The sequence below is a fragment of the Perognathus longimembris genome, chromosome 6 (assembly GCF_023159225.1).
Source record: "Perognathus longimembris pacificus isolate PPM17 chromosome 6, ASM2315922v1, whole genome shotgun sequence".
Classification (NCBI taxonomy): domain Eukaryota; kingdom Metazoa; phylum Chordata; class Mammalia; order Rodentia; family Heteromyidae; genus Perognathus; species Perognathus longimembris.
In genome coordinates, this window is record NC_063166.1 from 3053966 (window position 1) to 3080417 (window position 26452).

The window sequence follows — 26452 nt, forward strand, 5'->3', positions numbered from 1 at the left end:
GAAGGAGGGTCACGCACAAATGCCCCATGGTGGGTCCCTTTCTTTCTTCCTTTCTGGGACTTTCTTGCTCACATGCTTATGGGGGTTTGTCATCGCCGTACGCTCTCTTTCCTCTCCCTGCCCCGCCGTGTCTCCTGCGGAACCGCGTGGATTCTCTGAGGCCTAGGCCGAGGACTTCCCGTGAAGGATAACCTCGGCACCAGCTCTTCTGAAGCAGCGGCTGGGAGTGCGTGCCCGGAGCACGCCTGCCTCTCAGGCCTCCTTGGACATGAAAATAGCAACGGACAGAAAAGTTTATCTAACCAGGAGCAGATAGTTCAGTCCTGCTTCAAAAAGATGTCTATTCCAGATGGGTGAGGGACTCCAGTCTTGTTCCCTGGCCAAGCACCTGCCCCTGCCGGGAAGGTTGTAGGGGGTCCTTCCCACAGCAGGGCACGCACAGGGCCCTGGAACTCCCGTTTTCCAGAAGCCCGACTACTTTGGAACTGCCCTTGTCTGGGACTAGCTGTCCCGTGGAGGTCTCAACCTGAAAGGCCCTGGTCTGAGTAGTTTCCATGCATTTTCCTCTGTGTGGTCTATGGACTTCCCCCTGTCTGTGTTGTCTGTGGACTTGTCCCACCCTACCATCCCCTAGCGTGTCACTGTTAGGAGGGAATTCAGTTGCGAGATACAGAGAAGCCGTATTTCGAGAGGCGAAATTGGGAGTCTTTATTGGAGAGCTGGTGTCTACAGGTGGACTCTTGTCTCAAAGACCTGCAGGCCAGAAGAGAGCGAGCACAAAGCTTTTGAAGACAAAAAAACCACATGTTTGGGGGGGGGATACATCCAAGCCCAACGAAAGTGTTATACATAGAGCAAAGCAAGCTGGGTGGGGATGCTTATTTCTAATAAAAGTAGTGTTATACATAGGCAAAACCAACTATCCAGAGGAGCAATCAGGGGCCATCAGGACCCCAATTATCTAGGGGGAAACATGACTTTCCTGGAACTTAACAACTCATCGCACACCTGCAATCCAAAGAATGTCCTCTATCACCTCCCGAGTTCCCAGAAGGTCCCCATCTTCTCTTAAGATTCCAAGATGGTGTTACTTGGATCCAGTGTCCTTACTTCGGTTCCACTTAACCTGACTCGTTCTTTCATAGTCAGCACTTTGGCTCGGGGGCCGTAAACTCCGGCCTCGTCTCTCGGCTAGTTCCTGATCATTAGAAAGGGCAGATTCCTTGCCTTCCACCCCCCGCCCCCCCACGTGGGGTGTGCATGCCGGGCTGAAGCAGGCCTGAGCTCTCCCAAAGACTTCCTCTGTATAGGACCAGGAATGAAAGCTGTTCACACTTTCCACAGGAACTCACCTCCACTGGTGCAAGGGGCCCTTCTCCTCTTCTGCGTTTCCTGGAGAACGTTTCCCCCTTCCTTAGGTTACAGGGAGAGCTCGGGGGTGAAATGGCTCCGTCAAGATCCTGCTTTATACCTCATCTCAGTCCAAAAGGCCGAGGGTGAGTCAGGACACCTTTCTAGCTTGCCTTTTCAAACCAGACTCCTCCTTCCCTCACCTCCCGTCTTAGGACGCCTTTTAATAACAACAAAAAAAAACCAAGTAATTAAAAAAAAAAAAGAGAAGAAATCAGTAATTACCGAAGTGAGGAAACGATGAATGGCTCATTGAAAATGAGTTTTGTTTGATCTCTTTTCCAGGAAAATGTAAATTGTAACTCTTTACCGTCCAGGGTAGACCTACCCATTCCTGGGCACGTTTCACGTTGCGAGAGAATTTCAGAGGCCCCCTCCACCCCGGGGCGGAGTCCTTCTGCCTCCCAACCTGCGGACTTCCTGGGGAGCTCACTCATTCTCATTCCACTTGGCTTTGAATGATGGCGGATAGTACCATGTGGTGTCCACTCCTTCCCCCGCCTGGGTTAGAACCTCTTAGAGGCCTGGGTTAGAACCTCTTAGAGGCCTGGGAGATTTGTTCTGTTCATTTTAGTTCAGTGCAACCCATAGGCACCAATTCACTTCTAGAATGTAGTAAGGGTTACTTGTGTTACGGGAGTCCTAGGGACCGGATGCCTCTCAGATGGTGGGTGCTTCTGGGTGCTTTGCGCATCTTTATCTACTTTCACTATTGTTCTTATATCACACGGAAGCCCACATGTTTACAGTGTCATGAGATACAGCCAGGATTTGTGTCCAGTGTTCCTTTCTTACCCTGCTCTCCTTCCTTCTCTCCTTCTCTTCCCCCTCTTTTCCTCCCTCCCTCCTTCCCCTTCTGCCCTCTCTCTTTCTTCCTCCTTCCCTCCCTCCTTCCTTTTTTCCTCCCTCCTCCCTTCCCTCCCTCTTCCTTTCTTCTCTCCCTCCCTCCCTCCCTCCCTCCCTCCCTCTTTCCCTTCCTTCCCTCCCTCCCTCCCTCCTTCTCCTCTTTGTCTCCTCTCTCTCTCACTCTCTCTGTGTATCTAGCTTCTGTATTATAGGAGATTGAACCTAAGACTGCATATATGTTAGGTAAGCACACTATCACTGAGTTACATCTCCAGTATTTTTAACTTAAAAATATTTTGACACAGAGTTTTGATAAACAAATTAGGGCTGCCTGAAACTTGTGCTCTGCCTGCCTTAGTTTCCCCAAGTAGCTGGACTCATAGGTATGTGCCACCACTCCTGCTGTATCCAGGTCTTTCTGAATTCAATGCCCCCCCCCACAAGCCCTTTTTGCCTATCACCATTGCTACACATAAGCTCTCTAATGAATCCACATATAAGTGAAGAACTCCAGAGACCTCTACTACTTGGAAAGAAAAGAAAATCAAGCAGTTGATGCTAATCTGAAGTACTGTACCAGGAAGCACAGAAACACTATTCCATGAGCATTTGTTGGTATAGTTTATTGATTGGGGGGTATTTAAAAATGGCTTTCATATTGAGGGTCTACATGAATAAAGAGCTCCGAATGGCCAGGATATTGAGAGGGCATCGGCATGCTTTGGAGAGACTTTAGTGCTCTTCAAAGCCCCCACTGAGGGGGCTGTGAAGGTTTCAGAACAGAGGCGACCACAGGAAGCTGGGCTTCAGAAGAACAAGCAGGCCACAGGAAGCAGGGAGAAGAAAGGGATGGAGCTTAGACAAATGGAAAGACTTCCCAGGACACGGTTGGGATTGTTACGATTTGTAGGAAATGCACTGACCTGGAGAAGATTGATGGCAGCCAGGATGGAGACGGTGGTACAGATCAAAGAAATAGAAGAGAAGAAGTAGAGTGGGTTACTTATTCCTGACCTAGGGGATCTAGAGAGAGGAAACCAACAGTCCCTGCACTGTCCATAGCAGGATGGCCCTGGAATGGAGGATTGGAGAACAGACATGGGAGAATAAGGAAAGAGATAGTAGCTGCTTCGGCTTGGCTTTTAAAGGAGTTCTAGAGCCTAGGATATGGGGTAAAAAGTTATTCCAGTGTTCAGTTGGGGTTAGGCCCTCAGGTTATAGCATGTGAACTCTTGCTGAAATTTGAAAGGTATCTGGAATAAAATGAAGTGATAGGAGAGAGGATATAGAACGTGAAGTTGAGCAGGAAGACAGGAAGAAACTCAGTGGAATAACTTGGGGAGAAGCACAGAGGTAGGAGAGCCTTTGCTTGAAAACGTTTGCCAGCAGTTGAGCCACACAAAATCTGCCGTTTGTCCCAGAGGCAGAACTACCCACGTTAATAGATGCAGATGCTGTAAACTACTTTGAGTATTGAGTAAGAAAAAAATAAGACTTACTGGTAAAGTGAGCTTTTTCTCAACTTTTTTTGATGGTCATTTCTCTTCATGTTAGTCATTCAAGTGTGCCTCAGTCTCACATGTCTGTTTGTGTATACAGTACGGCTCCATCAGTCTCTTCCGCCTCCTTCTTCCCCACCCTCTTCCTTCCCAGGCTCAGCAAGCATCATCGCTCCATGTTATGTGCTCCATAAACCATTGTGATGATAGCCACCCTCCTTTGCCCTCTCTGTCTGCCCCTCTCCCACGAGTACTTGCCCCCCCCCCCCCCACCATGAGACATATTTCAACTCCCTCCATATTCATTTTTCTTACATTTCATGTTAATTGTTCAGGGGAACTTTGCCACGGCAGCTCACCCGTGCCTTTGCCGAGTGGGTAGGGGTGGGATGGGCGAGGATGTTGAAAGGGGGGACATTGATCAATATCTATTATCCACAAAGCCTTTCTTAAATGCCAACTCCTTGTACAACTACTTCAAGATAATTTTTTAAAAAATTTTTAAAAGCATGTAATTAAAAATAGAGTTAATCACACACACATGTGTGTATGTAAGCTTGATGATAGTTTCTTAACTTTGGTGTGGAGAAAAAATGGATACAGAAAAACGACTGAAATTTAGGCAACGTGTGTTACTGAAAATGTACTAAAAACGAAACCATTTCTGACCCCCTTGAATACTCCTGACCCCCTGAAATCCTTTTCCTCTCTGCTTTATTCCATTGTTGTTCTTAAAATGAATGTCAAAACCCAGGAGGGGGATCAGGCTCTTACCACAAAAGAAAAGGAAGAAGCTATGCTGTTACGGTTCAGTGTAGGCTGAACTCTTGAAATTTGGGGCCTATTTATATTTTAAGACAAACAGAGCTCATGTTAACAATGGCAGATGTTGCAGGCAGGGATAGAGTTGATTACAGGGTTCTCAATGTGGGATCAGAAGCAAGAAGGGCTTTCCTGTGGCGGAAGTTGAGTGGGCAGCTGCAAGTTGGCCAGGGAGAGCTGGGTATTGGGTTACAGGATTGGCCAAGAGCAGTGTGGCGCCCCTGTCTGTTGGGCCAGAGGCAGGCTTACCAATGCTCCTCCTAGAGCGATTTTCTTCTTGGCCTCAGGCTTGGTCCCCCAAACAGGAATAGGCTGCTCACAGGCAAAGAAACCATCGTAGCATTTGGAAGGGCAAAGGAGTAGGCCCACATTTGCAAGTACGATTGGAGGTATTTATCTTTCCTTTCCCCCTCACATCTTCTCAATATTAGCATTTAATAAAATACACATTTCTTTCATTTATTTTGAACCCACTCCAAAGCCAGCAAATACCAGAACCTTCAATGTTATGATAGGAGAGGTTCTTTATTGGTTTGTTTTCTTTTCATTCTTTCTGTTTTTACTGTGTGATTCTTTTTCATTATAAATCCTTATGTTTCTAACTCAAGGAGCCTGACTAATCAGAAGGGCTTCCAGCAGAGGTAGACAAATATTCTCAACATGGTCCTGAGACCCAACAGATGCAGATAGCACTGCCATTCACAGGAAATGAAGAAGTCAGAGCCATCCAAGACGAGGGATTTCCGCCTCAGATCAACTGTGTTAGCTGCTGCAGATGAGCTCTGTAAAGCTGAGGGATAGAGACAAGATGATTTCAGATGGTGGGGGAATGGCTTCTTTTCACCCTCCATGCCATGGAAACAGCCTGCCACGTAGACTATTCATTTGGAAAGAAGTCTGAGAATGGGAGAGGGGCAGCTGCAGTGGGGTAAGACCCTTGATGAATGGCATCTCAGAACCGTTCACGGGCAGAAGGGGAGACAGAGATTCAGGTCCCCAATTGGACAGGGGGTGTCTTGGTGGCAATGCATGAGTATACAGTGGTTCATCTCTTGGAGAGGCAGCAGCCAAGCCCAGGAACCGAAGGCAATGCCAAGCCAACCTTCTCGAACCCAGCCCCGTGAGCCAGATCCGTGTCTGGGATAGGAAATGAATGGACTGCGAGGCTCTGAAGAGCCCGGGAGAGGGGCGTAACACGGTGTCCTGTGGAGATGTTTTATTACATACAGTGAGGTCACCAGTGCCTCACCATTTTCTTATTCTTTTTTTTTTATATTTGAAATTGATGGCACTTAACCTCATTTGGCTGTATGTGATGAGCAGAAAAGTTATATCCACTTGGTGCCTAGTATGTTACACTTATTCAATACTCACTACCATTATTAACAGTAATTTGTATATTTTCACACAGTAACTATGTTGAATATACTATATCCATCTCCAGAGCATTGAACAGAAGTGTATTTCAGTTACAGCGGGCCGAAGCTGCAGTGTTTGGTGAGTGTTTTCCTGGATTTTTGGCACTGTAGGGTACCGTGATTTTGTTTTCCATACCAGAGATTCCGCTTTTCCACACAAAGGGCACTGTTCCTGCTGCATCAGGAGTCTGGAAAGTTCTCCCAAGAGAAAGTCGACCTATCAACATTTCTAAGTGTTTCAATTTCTTCCAAAGGAGGAGATTTTTCGGGAGGGAATGGAGGATCTAGTTATAGGGTTTTTTTTTATTGGACCACAGGAGTAAGTTATCTGTGTCCAGAGTCATTGGAGCCACGTGGCTGTGTGGTTCGTCCACCCGTGAGGTGTGGTTTCCCTTTTCCTCGTGGCCAATTCAGTCGATCTTTCCTGCGACTCTAACATGTACTATACAGTTAGGACAGAACTTGACAGAAGTGGGGCTGGTAAGTTCGCAGAGTGAGAGCCCAGGGTGAAAAGGAGACATTAAAAAGAAACTAGTTATCATAGTCACAGGAGGGAGATCGCAGGAAACACAGCGGAGGAAACCGCGCTTGGCACCTAAGGCAAGGGCTAGCAGGTACCGGTGGAGATGGGCCGACAGCAATCACGTCAGTTTCTACTGCCAGTCTTTTAGGATTGACCAGCTGGTGGTGGTCTCGGTGTTGAGCCCTCCTCCTCGTGCATCTCCTCATTCTGCTTCCCGCTGGTCTTCCTCCCCCCTCCTCCACCTTTGCTGGTCATCACGCTCATTTTTCCACCGCGGCGTGAGGATCAGAGATGATGTCTACTAGGTGTCCTCTTTTGGATGCTGGGGAAGAACTCTCCTCTTCAGGTAGACAGGAAGGGCCATTTGGGGCTGGTCATCTCCCTGGGCGACAGCGTCGTTTCCCCTCTTCACCATGAGACACGGATTGACTGGGCACACGGCAATAATGAATTGTCCATTTTCAATAGATGGGAGAGGAACGCAGGTACTGTGGACCTAGGATCAGAAGGAAGGGGATTTGGAATGGGGGAACGCCATGGATAGGAAAAGCGTTGGCACCAACGCATCCTTTCAATTGCCGAAGAGAAGTCGAGAAAGGACAGTCCCCTGGCAGCCACTTTGTGATCACCCGGTAATCACTAGAAGACTCAGGGGTTTCCACACCTTTCTGTGGGTGTAAATTATAGGCACAATTCCGGTCGATTCTCACACGTGTGACCCTGGGGCATTTAACGTTTCCAAGTGCCTTCTGCATCACCTGTATGGATTTGATTTTGACCCAGATTAGTATTTTTATTCTTAGAAATACTCCGTCTGTGCTGCCTCTGTGTATATATTATATGAAGGATAACTTCAGAAAATAGTACCCGTCATTAATTCGATCTTCCCCGTCTGTGCTCACATCTTTGCACATCATTTTGTTATTAGTAATGATAGAATTCAAGCAAAATTTCAGGCAAAATTATAAAGGAGGTAAAGTTTTTCTTTCTTTTGATATATATATATATATATATATATATATATATATATATATATATATATATATATATCTTTCTCGCTTTTCTTCTACTTCATGCAACGCTCCTGGCCTCATTTGACGTTGTTACCTGGATATTTGCACTTTAATAGGACATGGCTGCCAGCACAATGCCTTCAAGGCCCAACGAAATGAGTCTCTCCTGGTGGACTTTTAGGTGGAAACGCGGCCTTGGAGGGCGCCTTTCCCAGAGAAGGGCAGCCATCGTTTGTGCCACCGGCTTTCCAGGCAGCGCTCGCCCAGTTCTGAGGAGTGGCTCTAACACAGAGTTTCTGATGGTGTCATCAGACTCTTCCGAGGGGCTTTGCCCCTCCATTCCCCAGGGCTCCTGTCATAGCCATCTCAGAATCCCACCCTGCCTTTCTTTGATTTTCCAGGCAGTGCCTGGCCTGCTTGTCAGTCTAGAATGACTGACAGGGGGCAGGCGGGCTGGGAACTGCGTTCTATCAGCCGCTCTCAGTCTTTTAGCCCCTTTGACCTGGTCACTGAAGCTAACTCTCCGGAGGCTGGGCATGTGGCCTAGTGATCTTGCCAGTAAGCGCAAGGGTTTAATCTCCAGTACCAGCATACACTACCCCAGCCATTTGCTCTTTGTCGTATTCTCCTTTGGCATCCTTTTCTAACCTTACCTGCAACTTCAGTGCTTTGTTAACTCTTGTCATAGCCATCTTCATCCTTTCTTCCTTTCCTTCCTCTTCCAGACCTTGCCTAGGCTAGCCTTGATGTCCTGGTCTGTGCTGAGTACTCTCAAGTCTCCATTTCTTTTTTTTTTTTTTTTTTTGGCCAGTCCTGGGGCTTGGACTCAGGGCCTGAGCACTGTCCCTGGCTTCTTCCCGCTCAAGGCTAGCACTCTGCCACTTGAGCCACAGAGCCGCTTCTGGCCGTTTTCTGTATATGTGGTGCTGGGGAATCGAACCTAGGGCCTCGTGTATCCGAGGCAGGCACTCTTGCCACTAGGCTATATCCCCAGCCCTCAAATCTCCATTTCTATTCCAGACCCGAGCCCACTCCACCCCCAGATCTACATATCCAACGTCACAATTGTGCTTGCTATCTCCAGTACCCCAGATTATGTTCATTCTCCCCAGTTCGTGGTCACTCTTCACTACTTCTCCCTCTCGTTCTCTTCCTACTTAAGAGTCAGCCTGGCCTGACACCTTCTCCATAGCTATGACATCCACGCTTTCTCTTTCATTTTCTCATGAGTACCATGGTGGAGCCTTTATCTCAACTGTAGTTGTGCCGTTCTCCGTTTAAGTAGCCTAAACTTAAGATTCTACAGTCTGTAACAAGAGGAGATGCCTGTTCTCAAATGCAGATCTGATCCTGTGTGTGTTTGTTGGCACAAACCCTCTTCCTTTTGCAGAATAGAATCCTAGTTTATTGGCGTAGTGTCTGATGTGCTTTGCGATCTAAAGACTTCATGTTGCTTGGGTTTCCTTCTCATGGTTCGTTATTCTGTAGGATTCTCTTTGTTTCATGGGCGTATGCCTTACCTGTCTAGGGCGAAAATCAATTCCAGGCTAGAAGGAATGGCAGAGCACACTTCCTTTCCCGGGGTAGTGATCGTTCGTGCGCGTGTCAGGAAGCACAGCGGTGGCTGGGGTCTTTCTCACGTGGGGAGCACCTGCCTTCCCTCACGTCTTCACTGTTGTGACGCTGAGGCAGAACTTACGCTCTGGGAATGGTCCAGTTACTCTTCCGACAATGATCATCCGTGCGGAGACATGAGCGCCGGGCAATTCCCCCTAGAAAAGCCCCCCTACTTGACACACGTGAGGTTTGAATGGCGGCCGAGCTGCCCAGGAGTTAAAATACAGAACTGGCTTTCGTACTTCATCACTTGGGATGCTGCGCTGCTTTCGGTCCTAGTTCACCACAGAGCCCTCTGCTTGGGAGGAGGAAACTCGAGAGAGTTGTTTTTTTTTTTTCTTTCTGAATATATGTACAAAATACATGTGGTCTTGATACTTATTTTCCCATTAGATGTTATATTAACTTGAAAGAAAAGACAAAAATAAAGAGACAAAGGCATTTGGCCTCTTTTTTTTCTATTTTGTCAGTTGTGGAGCTTGAACTCTGGGTCTGGGCACTGTCCCTGAGCTCTTCAGCTCAAAGCTAGTGCTCTACCACTTGAGTCGCGGCACCACTTCCAGTTTTCTGGTGATTAACTGGAGATAAGAGTCTGACAGACTTTCCTGCCTGGGCTGGCTTTGAACCGTGATCCTCAGATCTCAGCCTCCTGCGTTGCTACAATACACACGAATAGCCTTCCTCTTAACTATGCCCTCAAGGTCCTCTTGGATTCAGGCAAGAGCATTTGGAATACCCAGTGCTACAAATGGACAGAGTGAAAATAGCCATTCAGAAGCGACGCAGGTTGTTGTTAGTTATGAGGCTTGAACTCAGGTCCTGGGCGCTGTCCCTGAGCTCTTTGTGCTCAGGGCTAGCACTCGCCCACCTGAACCACAGCGCTACTTCTGGTTTCTGAGGGTTAATTGGAGATGAAAGCCTCATGGAGTTTTCTGCCTGGGCTGGTTTCAAACTGGGGTCCTCAGACCTCAGCCTCCCGAGTAGCTAGGATGACAGGTGTGAGCCACCGGCGCCCCACAACACAAGGATTTTTAAGGAATCAAACATTTTAAAAATCCAGTGTCTAAAGTACCCAGACAACAAAGGGGAAAACACATGGATTTAGAAAAGCTTTAGCACAATTTACCTACGTCTTCACTTCTGCTTTTAGACCACTTTTTACACATGAAGCCCGCCATCCATTACATGCCGATACTGTGATCTGTCAGCCTTGCCTTTCTAGAATGTTTGCTCTTAGAGGCCACAGGGCCTTTTGTCTGTGTCTTTACTACTTAGCACATCTTCTAGGAAATCTCAATAGCTATTTAACTGAAGGCAAATGTGAGCAAAAAAACAATCACTAATTCTGAGTCCCAGGGGAAAAGTGGCACCTTTGATTTCTCTATTTGTTATTGACATAAAATAGATTAATCCTGCTAATAATGCTCTCTGAAATATGGTAAATCTAGGTTTCGAAATTCATCAATAACAGTCATAGAATTTTGTTCTTTCCCCAATAGACTTGATTTTGCCTCTTGACCTATAAAGCCTGAAGATGCTAGCTGGTATTTTGTAACAAAAGTTAGTTGGCTTTGCTCTTCAAAATGCTCATATAAATATATGTATGGTTGAAGAAACAATTAGCTTCTGACAACTTCCTAAATGCAATGTCTCACCACAGATCTGGACATTAGCACACGAAGTCTGTGTTTTCCTCCATGCTTGGCTCTTCTATGCAACTCATTTTACTTGGCGTAGGTTGAAAGTATAATATGTGCTTAGAAAATCTGGTAAATCACTTTATTTCCTAGCTGTTCAGTAGTAGGAACACCAGAATTTTATAGTCATAACACTCAGTGTACACAAGTGAAACTTCCAGACCTGCCTGGGGTTGAGATTAATGGGGTTGAGGGTGTTTAATGGGTGACATTGACCAAGATACATTGTTCTCATCAATTGATAGGTCGAATTGAAACCTCTTTGTGCAAGTATGTAAAGATAATAAAATGCACTGGAAATGAAAACACGCATAATGAAGATCGTTTTAACTGACAGGTAGGACTATATATGAGGAATATCTATGCTCAGAGATGAATGGCAGAATTTTCAGGTAGGCTTAATTTTTGCCCAACGTTATCAGTTGGAAAGAGGGTAAATATTTAGTATGCATGTCTAGAAGCAGAACAATGAAAACCTGTTGAGATTATTTTAAGAAAGTGGAGGGGAGAGAGAGAGAAGGGGTGAATCTGATTGAGGTTCATAGTAAGTAAATATGAATTTGTTAAAATGAACCCCACCCCCTGTACAACTAATAGATGTGAGTTGAAAAAATGCTACGTGATTCTTTTGAATTGGTCCATCAAGACAGATTGGCAGATTCTTGTTTAATTCTTATTTGATAATTTCAAATGTGGTATTACCAGAGGGAAAGATCATGACTTAAAAAAAAATCTCAAAATTAGGTAACTAGATAGCCAAGAACATTTTATTGAGTAAAATATAAGGCATTATAAAATTCTAGATAAACACCTTAATGAAAATTGCCTTCCCCTCTTCTTTTTTTTTTTTTTTTAAAAACTTGTTAAAGGGAAGTCCACACTAAATTCACTTGTTAAAGAGAATGCATTTCTTGCTGCCAGGATTGGCGACTTGCATTGTAAATTCTGTGTAAATGTAGCCTGAATAAACCAGTCAAGAATTTAACCTCTGTTTGACAAACTAATTGGCTGGCAGTTTAAAACCATCAGTTATGTAATAAAACTATGCATTCAATTAGGGCGAACTGATTGTGTGCGGAGTCTTCCCTCCCCGAGAATCTTGTTAGCAGGGGAGCGCTGCTGGTTACTCGCACGACTCCCAGAAAACAACTCGGCCTTCTGCACAACCCTGAGCTTCCCACTCATGGAAGACGTCACGGGGCTTCCAGGGGAAGGCCCGACTGTGCAACGAAAGCCACGTGAAATGCCCATGGGTGTGGGGGGGTGTCCTTAGTGAACCACCCACCAAGTCCCGATGGATGTCACATACCCCCGCTGCAGGACCCAAAGCTGAGCTGGCCACAGTGAATTAGGATGCTGTCCCGGAAGCGGAAGGGCTGGTGGCTGTCCAAGGCTAGGACAGAGCTGGTGGAGCTGTCGTTCTACGCGAGGGAGTGGGCGGAGAGGGGAATTAGGTGACGTTCCCACTGGGACTGTCGTTATAAGAAGGGGTGCATTTGTTGAGCTCCCTAGGACTGTAGATTAGAGGAGACCTTGAAAAATAAATAGAATTAAATAGGAAATAAATACAATTTCTCAATGATCTAGAATGTTTAGACAGTTGTTTAACCATCTGAGACTTCTTTGCATTCAGACTGTATTTTCTGTTCCTAACTGGTGGCTATGGGTGTTGGGAACCATGATGCAATAATCTTAGAGTTGGAATGGTAGAACAGCCAGGTAATATCTATCTATCTATCTATCTATCTGTCTATCTATCTATCTATCTATCTATCTAATGTATATGTATATATACACACATATACACCGAGATAGATATTTTTATGTAATTATAGCATGTATATTCTAGTATATGTTATAATTTTCTATGTTATAATTATACATATTTATATCTATAATTTTTAAAAAGAATCATTGTGATCTGAAAGGAAACTTGTCCATAATTATTAAAAAGCAGAGTTGGGGGATCTTGTTTGAACCTAACTCTTTATTGTCCAGTTATGCGGATTTCCCTCCCGGCACTTATTCTGGCAATAATTAATATAATAGTATTTGAAAGAAAGATTAGAAATGTGTTATGTGAGAAATCGCCTTGCTTTAAGGGAAATGCATATTGATATACCAGGAAAAACATGGGCAATTTTCTCACCACTGAGATTTTTTTTTCCACCCGCTCTGGAGCTGAATGGAAAGCGTGTATTTATTAAATGATTGATGCTGTGCTCCTTAGGAACCATGGGAATTGCCATCGAGATCAGATCATTAGTCTGCCTAGTCTAACATCTTGCTGCTGGCTTAGCTAATTATCTGATGCATTTGAGGGACATTTAACCCTTCCTTGAAAGGCATCTGACCAGTGGCTCACAGGTTGTCCATAGTCATAGTTGAGCCATGTACCGGAAGCCGGGCACAGTGATGAACAGCTGAGCTCAACGAAGTTAGGTTGTGCTTTTCAAAATACATGAATTGGATCTCAGAGGATAAGGACTATTTGGGATACATATAATCCGATTCTTACAGATTTGAATTTTTCATTGTCCAATGAGGATATAATAACACCCTTACTGAATTGCACAGATTTTCTTTAACCTCTACAAGTTCTGCTATATATAGATATAGTTATAGATATATCTGATCCTCCTCTTATTTGTAATCCAACTCTCCCGAGCTGTTTATTGGTCTCAGATCATTTCCAAATCATTGATAATGGGTAAGTCTTTACACAGGACATGTAATCCTCACGCCTTCCTGTGTCTCGGGTCCATGTTGTATTTTGGAAGCCACAGCCGACAGCAACTTCTTTACAGCTTTGGAACGAGAATTTCAGTGGACCCACAGGCAAATGTCCTGGAGCTGGAGTTGGCAGCCTTCTGGAAGAGAATGTTGTTGTTGTTTATAAGCAGAGTTGGAGTGGAGGTTTTCAGATGCCCATGTCACAGGCGGCTATGTGCAGGATCCTTCTGGAAGAGTGATAGCTCAGAGAGAGTCATCCTGCCCCACCCCAGGGGACATTTACTAACGTCGGGAGGCATTTGGGCCCGGGGCTAGATTTCCAGGGGCAGATTTTCACAAGTGGGCCCAGGGGTAGATTTTCAGGCACGCAGAGGTAGAGACCTCGCTAACTAACCTGTGGTGCACAGGAAATCCGCGCCCCCCCCCCCCCGCGCCCACTGGAACGATCCAGTTTAGTGCGCCAGCCCTCCCCCCAAGGTTGACACCCTCGCGCAGGAGCGAAGCCAGCGCACAGCCGCCGAGGTCCACGGGGCAGGCGTGGGGCATCGATTCCTGGGATTGTCGCTGGGGATTTCACAAGTTCAGACTCAGGGCAGCAGAGAGGGAGAGTATTTATTATTGCAATCGGGCCCATTGCGAAGAAATATTAATCTCACACCAATTTCCCGATCTGCCTTACGATGATTTCCCAGCATGTTTGATTAGGCACGCATGCAAAGCGGCTCATTAGGAGGACTGTTATTAGGGTCATTTTTTAACCTGTGGGTCTGAGCATTGCGTGGCCCTCTCCTTCAACTGTGGTGCATCGCTTTGTCCTCGTTTCCTGCCCTGGGTAGCACATGAAGTTTCTGGGGCTCACGTCCCACCACCTGGGGTCCTTTTGTTCCTACCTGAAATCCCCCCAGGATTAGCATGGTCCGTGTTTTCTCCTCTCGTCTTTCTGGTTTGCCAAACCTAACACTGGTGGTTCGATCCCTATAGGTGAAGGATTTGGAGGCGCAGAAATCCAATTTCTTTGTCTCTTCCTCTATATTCTGACTCTTTAAAATGAAGTCTTACTATCCAAACAGGAAATAGCAAGGTAGAAACCGCGGCCCAGAAGTTTCTGAAGTGCACCGGGCAGCAGACAGCACAGAGGAGGAAGGCGGGCACGTCAGGCCTGGCGAGTCCTTTCCAGACACCCACAGATCGGAGCTTAGTTGCTGGTGTTCGTGACGGCGCTCGTGAACTTTGCTCTGCTGCTGCTAGGAGCCAGTGGCTACCGGTGACTGTCTGGTCCCCACGGCCAAATCACGAACGCGGGCGGTTTTTTAGCACACCTTCCCGCTGCTGTGGTTTGCTGTGATGTGCGAGATCTTCTTTCCAAAGCATACAGTACGGCTTGGGCCTCGGTGCTCACAATCCCAAACTGTGAGCGCATCTATGAACGCAGCCCTCCAGCTTGGGAACGCCACCCGGGAGGAACCAGGGCTCCAGAGCACGTTCTTGTTGGAATTCAAGTAGGGATAGGAGGGAGAGAGGTTGTCTTTTCTTTGGCTCAGAAGTAGGATCACATGCTTGTTTGTTTTTTTTTCCCCCCCAAGAACCAAAAGATCTATAAAAACAACAGCAACAATAACAGCAGCCAAGCAATCTCCTACTTCATGTTGGCTTTTGGCATTTTTCTTTCACTTTTCAAAAGCAAAGGTAGAACAGATATCAGACAAGAAGGCACAGATAAGCAGGGATTAACATTTCCATTCTCAAATTCACACGAACACAAAGCACCTGTCTTGCGGCCTCTACAAAACCAAGATAGTTATACTTACTGTATTTCCTAGCACTATTCACAAGTACCCATAGGATTATAAGGGCCAAGGATATGAAACAGTTGTCCGTCTTTTTCAAAACCTATGAAGAAAAGAGGCTCGAGATATCAAAGTGTGTTTCTGACAGTTTTTAGAAGCCAAGATTGCTTCAAGCCTAGAAAATACAGAAATACATCATAAGAATAGGTTGGATGGATAAAAGTTATGTTTTGAACACCAGTCGTGTTATAGATTTATTGACTTTAAGAGCTCTCTTTCTTCTTGTTTTCCTCTTCTTCTCAATCTCTCTTTGCTTTCAGAAAAGTGGTTCTTCTGCCTTAGAAATAACAGTATTAAGTGGTAAGGTGAGAGGCTCGAGCTTGAGGTTGCATTAAAAAGACAAGTTAAATGCTTTAATTTATACTGGAGAATAACAAGATATGAAAGGATTTTGTGAAAATCCTCTGTTCATTAGATGATGTTTATTTAACAAGAGGAGTGTTTTCGATGAGATTAAACTGTGGATTTTACTGAAAAGACTCTGAGATATAAGACCTCTGTTCTTTAAATCCTGCCGACTTAAAGAAATATTACTAAATACTTTTAAGTCCGTTTTTTTTTTTTATTCAGCTTTGTCTATTTGCCATCGGTTATAGTAGACTTAGAAGCTCATTTTCTCCCCTTTCTTCTTCACTGTTTTGATTTCAACATTTTGGCAAGGTCGTACGCTTTGTACTTGTTGTTGCTCAAAGGTCCCAGCCGAGTTCCAGGCGTTGCGTAGTCCGTGCTCTTGGAAGAGGCCACGGTCTCGTGGCCTGCCGGGGGGGAAAGCTACGAGAAGTATGTTTCCCCAGTGGCAAGGTGGCTGCCCAGGTGTGTTGCCATCCTTGGGCCTTAAGAGATGATCATATCACTACATACGTGTGTGCGTATCCACACACTTACACATCTATACATGCATACCTATGCATGTGTATATGTGTAGTTATTACCTTTAAGTAGTTGTACAGAGGAGTTGCCATTCAACAAAGCAGTTTAGGAATGCAGTGTCTTTGCCCAGGGAGGCAAAGATTCTGCCCATATGTCAGCTGCACTGCGTCTCGGCGTCAGTAGTAAAGATTTTCGGTGCTCCGGGCTTAGAAGACTCTAAGGGAAGAGCGACAGTGATCTCAAGGGGTCCTTTCAATTTTTGTGGTGAGGTTGGGTGGCTTGTGAGAAAGATGAACAAAATCTGATCATCTAAGATAAGTCAGAGAAATGGTAGGATTCGGGGGAAACTGGGAAGGTGGAGAGAAAAAGAAGATTAAAATACGTAACAGCAGGCCTGCCCAACGACTGGGATCACATTACGTGATGGACCCATGGCACAGAGTGGTTGACAAATTCAGTTTGATTTGGAGCAGGGCCGCCGTCCAGTGCTTTCCCTCCCTCTCCCCCCCCCCTCCCTCCTTCTCCGTCTCTGTCTCTCCCCCTCTCTCTGTTGTGTGTGCGCGCGTTTGTGTTGATAAAGGAAGAGCCCTGTGATTCGGAGAAATCTGCGCCCGTGGAGGCGTACGATGTACGAGCGCTTCGTCAAGGGATTTTCTACGGGACTTCTCCACGTCCCAGGCACGCGTGCGACGAGCGGACGAGAAGGGGGAGACGGGCGGTGGCGGTGCGGGCCCGGGCGGTGGGTGGAGGGCGGGCGATTGGCAGGGTTGGGCGTGCGGATGTCGGGGTGGGAGAGGGATGGGGAGGACGGAGCCAAGAGAGGGCTACCGAACACAGGCTGAAGCCATGGCGCAGGAAGGAAAATGAGCAGAGAGTCAAAGACAAGAGACGGGGGTGGTGGGTTAAACGCTCACTTGGGTCGCTGGAGACGGAGGATCCGGAGCGTTGCAGAGGCTCGTGTGCAGCCGTGCGCCTGGCCCATTGGTCTGTTAGTCCTAACAGTCTTTTGCAAATGAAGGTCAAGAGGAAGCCCAGTGAGAGCCTAGTCTCCTCTCATTTTCGAGATGGTGAGTCCGAAGCTCTGAAAGCGAAGCCAGCTTGCTTAAGAGGAGTTAAGGCAATGGTTAGCAATGTTGAATTTTGGTAACACTGGTAATAAATAGAATAGTTGCTCCATCTCCTGTGTGGGGCTCTGTGTAGTGAACCACATTGTCAAGTTCTCCAAAATATAAACTAGATTTTTCTCAGTGGAGGCAGAAACAATAACGTTTAGAACGGCTGAAGACTGTGCTTAGAAATTAACAAACTGGCCTGGGAAGGTGGCTTAGTGGTAGAGTGCTTGCCTAACATGCATGAAGCCCTGGGTTCGATTCCTCAGCACCACATGCACAGAAAAAGCCGGTAGTGGTTCTGTGGCTCAAGTGGCAGGGTGCTAGTCTTGAGCAAAAGAAGCTCAGGGAAAGTGCCCAGGCCCTGAGTTCAAGGCCCAGGACTGGGAAAAATTTAACAAACTGATCTTCTACAACCTTCATCAAATAAGTTCATGGCGACATAGGACACAACAAAAGTCCCAGTGCCCAGCACCAACTTCTTCCCGTGTCCAGTTAATTAATGGTGCTTTTTTGGTTAGTTCAAGTAGATAGCTCTCAAGGTAATATTATTTGTGGAATGTAGTCTGAAATCTTAGTTGCCCTTATATAGTCTACTTTAAAATGTTCAAATTACTAATCTGTGTGGCCTGAAAATGCAAAAGCAATCTGAAAAATCTCTTAGCTGCTGTCTTCACTCATGGCTCCATCTACTAGTTAGAAAACATTCATTGTAGGGCCGTCATACCAACTGCGACATCACGGCAAGAAGATTGCTTAAGGAGGATGTCGGGAGGCCGGTGTTCTTCACTAGTTCATTCTATTTTAGGTCAAGTTGTACGAAACGCGATTTTCCTCATGAGGCTGATCAACGTATCGCCGCCGCTCATACCCGTCTTTCATAGTTGTTGTGAAAGGCGGAGTGTGACCAGGAGGCTGGTAGCAAAGCAATTAGATTCATGGCCACAGCACAGATTCAACCCACCACTCAACACTGGGTGTCTGTGGCTGTTTAGTCGCGTGAGTTTTAGTTTAGTCATTGGCAAAGTAGGACTATCATTTTGTTGCTAACATCTGCATATAAAAGGATCTGCTAGTGGAGTGCCGGTGACTCCCACCTGTAATCCCAGTGAGTCAGGAGGCTGACATCGGAGGATCATGGCATCTTTCAAAGTCATGGTGTTTAATGTCTCTAACTGCAAGAGCTGACCAGTGACCCCTCGTGTTCCCTGGAAGAACGTGGCTGAGGCGCTCACCGTCTCCTCTCCCGAGTCTCTAGCGCCATGCTGTCTGAGGCCAGGCGGGCTGTTTCCATTGCCTTCAGCTGAGAACCCGCTGTCTGTCTTAAGAATAACAGTGCCACGTTGGAGTAAATGATAGGACGGATGTTGTCAACCCGTCATCGGTACAGGAGGAATCCTGGGAAAATCTCTTTAGAAACCGACGTGGGCTGGGGGCACGGAACTGTGGAGTAAGGGAGCAGCATTCACCCCGGTGTTACTGAGCAAGACCATTGCATTCCAGGTGACGCGCGGGGGACGGAACTCAGGGCCTCAGCCTCGCTGGGAAGGCACCGCGCTGCGTGAACCAGGCCCCTCGTCCTCTGGGTTTTAGTTTGTTTTCCAGATGGCACCTGGCTAGATTTGAACCACAGTCTTCCTACAGCTGCCTCCCAGTAGCTGTGATGAACTACCGCGCCTGGATTATTTTATTCGATGTTGTTCTGTGTTATTATTTGTTTCGGTGTCCTGGCTTTGGAGACAGACTCTCAGCAGGGAACTCAGGCTGGAGCTCCCAGTCGCCCTGCCTCCCCGGTGCAGCCGTTCTGTTTGTGGCAGGAAGTGTTGCCCAGGCTCCACCTGGTTTGCCCCTCTCACCCCAAGTCGACATTTAAAGACAACATCTTTTCGCTGTTTTGTTTTCCACGTGCTGACCTTCAAACCTAGGGCTTTGTATGTACCTGGCAAGCACTCTACCACAGAGCTACGCTCATAGCCCTGTTTTTAAAGCACTAATTCCAGCTCCTGGGATGATACATGTTTAAATCACGCCCGTAGCTGTTATTTACTTTGCATAGCTCTAGTTAAGTAGTCATCCACACCTGAGAACTGTGCGATGGGGACCCCTCTGGTGAACGTCACTGCGGGTTCTCTGCTACCATCCCCAGGCCGTCATTCTTCCTTTGCCACCGGGTCCTGGTCGGGCCTGGTAATGGATCCTAGCAGAGACTGGCGATGGGTCCTAAGACAAGGCTCCGGCAGCAACCCCCACTGGGTGGCATCAGCCCTCCTCAACTGGGACAAGGGAGGGGCTTTGGAGAACAGGAAAGTGAACCCCAGGCAGCGACTGGCACTGCCACTGGCCGTGAGTGGGACTGTGAGCGTGGGGTCCATGCAGCCGCACGTGGGACTCGCCCGAGAGTGACCCACGGACCCAGAGCAAACGCCGGCAGATTTCCTCGGCGGGGTCAGCGTGTCTTTCCTCTTTGCCGCACCCTCGTCCACGCTATGAGAACAAGTACGCTGCCGACGAAATGAACAGTGAGAAAATTTAAAACAAATAAAAGGAAATACTTCCACCCTCGGCGTGTAATCAGCCCATGGACACTGCCGTTGAGGAAGGTCAGAGAGTCAAATGCCGAAGAGGAAAAGCGAAGGGAGGAAAATCTGGTTAGCTTTGTGACCAATCATCGCCAAGCAGTCGTGCCCTTGGTCGGTGCCGTGGAAGCTTTGGGGGATAAAATGATCGTCTCAGAGGACAGGAAAGAATTCTCCTGCTCTTCCCCCTCGCAGAGCCTGGCCAGATGCATTATGGGCTGTGCCATTTCCCAGGGGGCAGCTCGTGTGTGGTGGGAAACCATTCTGGAAAGACCAGTGGCAAGTTTTATCTGGAAAATCCTGAACTTTCAGAGAGAGAGAGAGAAATCACCCTTGAATCTAAGGGGGGGGGGAAGGGATTTTGCAGTTGGTGAAATGATAAACTCTCCAACGATGGATGTGGTCCAATTTTGCTTTTGATGCAGCGTGTGAATTTCTCTAAACATAATATTTCTATAACTCACTCAGTCTGTTGTAATGGATGGAAATTGGGGATGGACGTAGAGCAGGTCCAACGGGAAGAACATGAAAGGCCCCTTAGGGATTGATTGTTAGGAATTATCATCCACTCGCTGGGCCCTTACCAGGCCCCAAGGGCTCTCAAGAAAGTTTTGAACTGGATATCGAGTAGAGAGGGCCTGGGAGGAGGAAGCTCACTTGTAGCCACTTGGTAACAAACTTGGAAGAACGCGGGGCCAGGGCGCAGCTTCCCCTGGGGCCCTCTTACATGGTACATGTAAAGCAGGTCAAGATTGCTTCGACACGATAGGGTAGTATAACAGTACTGCCCTCGGCCTGCCTGGAAAACGCTGCTTCCTTTACCATACAAAACACCGATAATGCGAGACAGAATTATTAGTCCCCACTAGGAAGTAATCCCTACACATCAGTTGTTTAACAAGAGGAAGACTTTGTTTCCCTCACATCTGGGCCTCTTGGCAGCTGTCTTTCTGCATCTGGCTCCGGCACGGTAGAGTTTTTGAAGTCCAGCGTTCCTATTTGGAAATGGCAAGAGATGCAAAGGTAACTCATGACCACTTCGACGAAGCAAAATGTGTGGGTGGCTCCCAGTCTGCCTGTGTGTGCGTGTGTGTGTGTGTGTGTGTGTGTGTGTATGTGTGTGTGTGTGTGAATGGTGTGGTTTCCAGGAGAGGAAGGAGAAGTAATTTTACTTTTTCCCTAAAGAGTTTTAGCAGGAAAGTTTAATCCTTGGATATTAGATGACAATATCAGAGGGAAGATAGTGGAGGAGAGCTTGACTTTCAGATAGCCGGCGAAGCCGATGTGGACATGGATGCGGTGGGGGCAATTTGTGTGTGGAGAGGAAAGGGTTCTTTCTAGTTCTGAGGGTGGCCGAGGACCCGCCCCTGTCCTGTCATGATGCCAGGGGGCACGGGGCAAGAGCCCGCCGTGCCCGTTGCGTCCTTCCCCTCCCCAGGCAGGGATGCAGCGGGTCTGCTCAGGGGAACGAAGGCGCACGGGAGCGTGGCGTAGATGATCCTAACTGTAATTTCTGGCTGGCATGTTTTGCCATTGTACGGTTGGCAGGGACCCAGGCTTTGCGCTCATCTTTCATCTTGTACTTTGCTAGCGTCTCTCTCAGAGAGAGAATAATTCAGAACTCCTGGAGCAGACATTGGCCCATGCTTCCTACAAAGGGGCAGGTTGTAAATGTTTCTGAGTTTGCAGGCCATATGGTTTCTGTCACAGTTACTCAGCTCTGCTTTTCTAGTAGGAAGCAGCCACAGACAATACCCCAATGAACGAGCATGGCTGTGGCCCAATGAAACTTTATAACGATTGCCAGTGGGTCGGTTTGGGCCTAGCATACCAAGTCATAACTAAATTACATGACCCCAAAGTGATACTTGTTACTTCACTCGATGGTAAATCACTAAGTGATGATCTTGCCCAACCTTAAGAAATTACAGACACTCTAGCCTGCCCTTTCCCGAACCCTGCATTCACACACGTACCCCCCTAGCCCCCCAATAACCAAGAAATAACGAAGCAGTTGTTTTACGAATCCAGAATGCATGGTTGGATACTGGCCTTATAAAGCTCCTCTGTTCCCTAATGTGTTCCCTTTAACGGAGCAAAGCACACTTTACAAGGTGACAGGGTGCATTTGCTAATTACAGGGCCAGCCAATCGAAGAAGACGCTACTCAGCCATGTCTTTATGCGGCCTCGGTGGCCTGGTCTCCGCGTGTGGAGTTAGGCGTGACAGTCACCTTTGGGAATCCCGGCGTGAGTCAGATCTTGAGCAGGGAGGCTTGCAATGGGTGGCATGCCAGCACAGTGAAATCCCCTGAGAGATGGAGAAGAAGGAGGTGCTTTCCTCACTCGCCAGTTTCTGAGATGTTTGCTTCACTGGCAGTGCAGCTTACCCACGGGGAGAGAGGGTTTTCAAGTGATCTTGTTACAAACAGAATTGAGCTTAAAGATGATGCAACAAAGAAGGACAGATGCCAGTTTGGTATTTGATTTGTTGTCAACCCTTGTCCTCCAACTCAAAACCAGCCCATGTCTTAACTGTACAGATCCGTGGTTACTTCCGGGCTCGGCATGGTTGTTGTATAAGGTCAGGTGGGTCGGTACCTTCAGTGGGTGTTCCTTCAGGCCTAGGAGCAAAACTTCAGTACTCCAGTTATTGTCTGCACAGTTCAACTCATTAATATTTCCAACCTTTCTCCATAGTTTGACTAGACATAAAAAGATATACATCCAGATAGATTTGTCAGTTATAATAAAGACACTAGGGTTTTCTTGTGTAGGCAGTAGGACTTGTATAAATGGAAATATCCATGCTAAGGAGATCATTTTTCCATGTTTCTCAGATGGGCTTAATACTTAATAATGACGTGTGTTATGTAAAAGGTGCTATCCTTAGCCTTTCAAATGCACCTAATCATCACAACCACATGATGAGGCTGCATGCACTGTAATTTGAACACGGCTGTCCATTCCAACATCTCATTGTTAATATTTATCTGCCATTGCGGGGGATGAAGGGGCCGCAGGGACCATGCCCTCATGAGGAGATTTCCCTTGGCGTCCTGGGGAGAAGATGGTTGTAGAATGCGCGGCCCTCATTGTCCCCCTTTCTTTGCATCATGGTCCTTACCCTCCCACTTTTCCATCCCTCCTGGAAAGGCGTAAGACTGTAATGAGAGGAAAATGACGATCCATGTTTGCATTATTTGTATTTCTTGCCTCCAAAGTCATGAGCTGAGTCCCACGGTTTCCTTCGTAAAGCACGCCGTAGGAGGTGATGTGTTTCGCTGTGTCGGGGAGCCATGCCACACATCCTACGCAACCGTGGACCAAGGGCGTGACGTGTCCCGACACCCCCTACACGGCAGAAGAGGAGCCCGAGACACAGTGAAGGGAACAGAGCTAGGGTTTGGTCCCGGGCAGTTTGTTCTAGAGCCCTGGCAGCTGGAGCTGTGATAGAAAATGCCAGAGGAAGGAGAGAAAGAGACCTATAGGCTCGCACAGAAAGCCAGCCGTGCGGCGGAGGGAAATCCGTTCTCTTTACGTCGTTATCTAAATCGACCCAAGTTTACCAAAGATAGGCAACATCGTTTTACCATGACAGTGGAGGCCCAAGATTAATGATGGCTCCTTCGCTTTGGGCAGCCGGTGTGGAGAGCTTTGATTGTTGCTGGTGCTGCTATCCTTGGATAGATGAGAAAGGAAAGAGAGTCACAAAACGGCTTCTGTCTGCTGTCCCTAAGGAATCAGCGAATTAGGCCAGGAAGGTCTTCTCCTTCTCAGCCAGGTCTCCTGTTGGGCTTTCCTGCTTTAAGTTCTCTTAGGAATTCCTGGCGGTACCTGGGTTCCCACACATGGCCGTCTTGACTTGCGAAGAAGATGCATGCCACGCAGCCGTCCGAGGCTGCGTTCCTTCCCAGCCCAGAGCTTGATCTTGCCATGGAGGGGAGGCGTTCATCTCCCGTAAGTCACGAGCTCCCAGTGGCTGGCTGCCACCTCTGTGGGCGAAGCCCTGGCAGGAACGGTCCTCGCGGACTTCACGCTCATCTGACTAAGTCCTTCGCCGCTTGTCAAATCAAAGTTATTTTTTGTTTTTGGTGGGTGTTGTTTAGGTAACAAAACAAGCTGTTTCCCTCTGCCATTTCTCCAGTGAATAGTGCAGGCACTTGTGGCGAACACACATTACTGCTAACTGTTATGATGTTTGCTGTCAAATTCATTTATTTATACAACTGCTGTAAAAAGCCTGAGGGCCAAGAGCAGCCATGAAAGATTTCAGAGTCATGGTGTGGGGTCACGAGAGAGAGGGGGAAAAAGTCTCCACTGGTTATGAGGAAGGAACTGACACAGGAAATGGTCACATATGGCGCAGATTTATTGCGTCCGGGCCTTCCCATTCAAATCTCATTATAGCCACAGCTCAGAGCGGGCGGGAGCGCGGTCACACTTATTTCAGTTTTGGCATCCCGCAGCAATGACTGCCGCTGCTTCCCAGCCGAGGCCGGCGAGGCGATGCGTTTATCATTCTGGGGAGAGACAGAGCCACGAGTCATAGCGGTAAAAAATGCTGCTGGCTGCCCTGCCTTTCGACGAATCCAAGAGCGTTGCTTTGTTTCGTGCCGGCCGGCCAAGATGGTAGCAGAGGAGGAGCGGGAGGCGGAGGGAGACGGTGGGGGTGGCGCGGATAGGGGGGAGGGCGGTGCAGAAGGAAGGGAGGGAAGAGGTCAGAAGAGGAGCCAGGGGAAACGGTGCTGGGTGGTGCAGCAGCATTGTATTTCCTTCGCAGAGAGAAACAGGTGCTCTCACCAGAGGCACCCGTGTGTGTGTGTGTGTGTGTGTGTGTGTGTGTGTGCATGTGTGTATTTCCTTTGACCCATTTTTTTTTTGCCAGTCCTGGGGCTTGAACTCAGGGCCTGAGCACTGTCCCTGGCTTCTTTTTGCTCAAGGCTAGCACTCTACCATTTGAGCCACAGCACCACTCTTGGCCTTTTTTGTTTATGTGGTGCTGAGGAATCAAACCCAGGGCTTCAAGCGTGCTAGGCAAGCTCGCTACCACTAAGCCACATTCCCAGCCTCTTTTGTATATTTTCTAAGAGCCCAGATTCTCCTGTCCACCTTGAGCAGTTTTTAAAATCTGTAACTTGGCTCATTCGACACCTTTTGTAGGAATATGTATATATAATGCTTCCAAGCACCGTTTCAGGAAACAAATTGAAATACTAGTTTGACATGAGGAAAGAATCAGAAGAGGTAACATACAGTGTGAAGTTGTTTTTTATTTTAAGCACTCCAGTCTGCTTATCCAGAATGTTAACAGCTAATGCTTCTTGCCACATACTTGTCCGGTGTTCTGTCCACACACCTAATTTAACCATCTCCATCTGCCTATGAATTGAGCATAATTCTTAGTCGCTTTGAGGACAGCAAGAGAGAGGGGGAGGGAAGGAGGGGTGGAGGGTGGGAAGGAGGGAGGGAGGGAGGGAGGGAGGGAGGGAGAGAGAGATGCTCTGTTGATTTTAGAGTTGGAAAGTGGCAACAGCAAGGTGCAATAATGCCATGCAGGTTTCTCCAAGGCTAAACCCCATCTCCCTGCTCACCAAGCTGCACTTCCTGAGCTTTCATTGGCTGGGGCTGTTTCCAATGTCGTGTTCAAGGACCCAGCTGGGGCCCATAACCTGCGGATGTTTGTAGGTGAAATGAAAACACAGTGCAGTAAAGAAAACACTTTCTAAGCCACTTATTTCAAGTGGTCTACGGGTGATGCTACTTCAGGGCAGCAAAAATCAGACAATATAGCCAGGCGTGGTGCCCAAATCCACGAGTAAAATCAATCAGGTTGTTCTACCTTTGAAAATTAGAAAGCGAAAATAGATGATTCATAAGAAAGATTTCTTGGCTGCATGTCGCCGTGCGGGAGCCTTCGCCCTTCCATTGCCTTTCCAACACACTTTCACCGTTGTTCGAGACCTTGGGGGGGTGGGCGCAGTGTGTGGATTCGGACGGATGTCAGGATCTGTGGCTCTGAGCTCCACAAGCCTTTTCCCGTCTGCAGCTCCCAGCCCCTGCCCGTTTCCTTCGGTTTGTCAGGCCTGTCTTCAACACTTGTACGTCTCATGGTCCTCAAGCACTAAGGGGCAGGTCCGCAGCCAGGCAGGAAGAGCTGGAGTGGTGTCAGCGCATGTCTGCAATCCCAGCTACTCGGGAGGTGGAGCTGTCAGGATTACACGTGGAAGTCAGCTTTCCTCCCGGGGCAGGTAAAGTCACTCACCACCATGAAGCTGGAAGTGGCCCTGTGGCTCCAGTGGTACTGTGCTAGCCTTGAGCATAGAAGCTCAGGGTCAGGACGTGGGTGCACACACATTAAAAAAATAAAAAGAAGAATGTCAGCAGCGATTTCTACTATGCAAAGTGATTGCTACCATCGGAGGCCAATCAGAAATGCATTCGTTTTTAATGCCAGCACTTGAGTCTCATGA

At 47.4% G+C, this 26452-nt stretch overlaps 1 protein-coding gene and 2 long non-coding RNA genes across 3 annotated transcripts in view; 2 read left to right on the forward strand and 1 right to left on the reverse strand.

Moving 5' to 3' along the window:
• The window catches only part of Pkhd1 (PKHD1 ciliary IPT domain containing fibrocystin/polyductin), a 268602-nt gene that overhangs the window by 205931 nt on the left and 36219 nt on the right, over window positions 1-26452 (forward strand). The window lies entirely within an intron of this gene.
• On the reverse strand, window positions 1935-10034 carry LOC125352490. Its single transcript, XR_007211172.1, has 3 exons — window positions 9810-10034; window positions 2698-2702; window positions 1935-1946 (listed from the first exon to the last, which is right to left on the reverse strand). It is a non-coding gene; the product is annotated as an uncharacterized LOC125352490 (long non-coding RNA).
• On the forward strand, window positions 21067-25392 carry LOC125352491. Its single transcript, XR_007211173.1, has 3 exons — window positions 21067-21084; window positions 22455-22458; window positions 25049-25392. It is a non-coding gene; the product is annotated as an uncharacterized LOC125352491 (long non-coding RNA).